The 1,946-nt window shown below is 48.6% G+C and overlaps 1 pseudogene; it reads right to left on the reverse strand.

The window, feature by feature from the left end:
- Positions 1 to 429: 429 nt before the first annotated feature.
- LOC118026921 lies at positions 430 to 920 on the reverse strand (annotated as a pseudogene).
- Positions 921 to 1,946: the final 1,026 nt, after the last annotated feature.

Raw genomic sequence — 1,946 nt, forward strand, 5'->3', positions numbered from 1 at the left:
CGCCCGGTACTCAGTTCTTTAAATAACAATTCTGACACACAACAGAAGGAGTTACAGGATGCTGCCCTTGTGATCCATACAAAACACCAACATTCTGGATTGTACATAATTTAGAGATATGTCACACACTTTTTGAAATACAGTAGTAGCCAATACATAGAGACGTGCCTGAGGTGGGCATAGGGACGCAGTTCAGAAAAGAAAGAGAAATATCACACTGGAACTACCCAATTTCTTCAGAATCATTGAGCAAGAAAAGAGACATTAAACTTCCATACTGATTTTATACAACCTCCATACAGTATCTTGGCTCAAATCCAAGAGCAAAAGTGAAGACTCTTCACCTCTATTTTTGGTGAACAACTACATGGTAAACTTAGATGACTTTTGCCCCTGGATTTCACCTGGGAGTGTGGCCTTTTTAATTTTTTACTTACAAGTGGGCAGATTTGGCACTTTTATATTGATGATATTGATGTCACCAATGTTAATATTTCTTGGGACCTGAGGAAGGTTCCCGTTCTTCCCGGCTGATACAGAATAGGCTGGAGCTCCCTCTAGGCAGCCTCAGCTTTCTCCAGTTTATTGTGTGCATCAATTTGTGTAACGAGCTCATTCATGTTGGTCTCCAATAGCATTCCCCTCATCACTATTTCAGCAAGAATATTATGAACCTTGTCTACGTGGAAAAAAATTAAATTCAGCTCATAGACATTTTCAAAACACCTGCCCAATGTTTCCACAAATACTTGAATGAGATCTAAGATGCCAAGTTCGCTTTCTGAAGAACACACAGAGAAGACAAAATATAAGGTTGCATAATGTCTATAAATCAGTTTGTTGTCAGAGCCTCCAGGTAACGTCGGGCTGGTAGAACTTGGAGAGCCAGGCTTCCCAAGGTTGTTGAAGATGATGATCCATCAAGGCTGAGAGGGACCTGGTGGGTACCAGGGGCCAGGGCAGGGGCGGGGTGCCTCGCCTGCCTCGGGATCTCAATGGCCATGCTTCCCCACCTGCCTGTCCCTCAAGAGTGCGCTCCGGAGGGGTTCTGGAACCTGGAGAGAGGACCTGGGTGTGTGGGGTCACACGAGAGCCCATACAAGTCACACGGCCCATGAGACCCAGGCCCTGCCCACCTGCCCTCTGGCCTGTGTGCTCTGGTCTTCTCACCTGTACCCCCTTGATCAGCTAAGCTTTCTTCCTTTCACTTTCCTTTCTTCCTTTCTCCCTTTCCCCCGGGGCTATCTCCAGGGAGGGGAGGGGAGGGAAGACAAAGGGCTGGGAGCACCATCAGTAGTCCCCTCCAGTTTTTGTGGCCCTGGGGCTCACACATTTGGGGGGTGGGGGGAGACTGCTTAAGAAAAATAATTCGAAATTAGTTGTGGGGCCTTGGGGGGGCCGTGTTTCCTTGCTTCCCTTTGCCTCCAATCCTGGCTTCCACCCTAATGTTGAGAACCAGGTGGTTCCCAAACAAAAAGAACATTTGTAGGTAACCAGCCATTCTGATTATTCTTCTTCCATTTTTTTCCCCTAAAGTTTGTTACTCTTTTCCCAAGGACCATGTTTAGGTGCGTGAAATAAAAAGCCACCTATAATTGCTCATAGAAGTATGCAGGTGACAGCAGGCGCCATCATGCCAGGAGGCAGTGAGGAGGAGGCTGCAGGAGGTGGGGGGTGGTCATGGAGGTGGAGAAGTGCTTTGAGAGAAGGCACAGGGAGAGGTGGAAAGAACTCTGCCGAGGTGCCAGCCAGCCTGACAGAGCGGTATCTCAGGCTCAGTGGGGAGAGGTAAAAGAAAGGTAAGACTTGGACCTGCCTGGCAAAGCTTATGATCTAGTGTGCAAAGCAAGCACCAACACTAACAGGGCACAGAGGTGCTTACTGCATTGCGCGGGGGGAGGATTTGATGTCAAGGCTGGAGGCTGGGGCGGGGGGGAGGGGGTCGG

This window comes from Mirounga leonina, unplaced genomic scaffold (genome assembly GCF_011800145.1).
Source record: "Mirounga leonina isolate KUSES-001 unplaced genomic scaffold, KU_Mleo_1.0 Mir_353, whole genome shotgun sequence".
NCBI classification, from domain to species: domain Eukaryota; kingdom Metazoa; phylum Chordata; class Mammalia; order Carnivora; family Phocidae; genus Mirounga; species Mirounga leonina.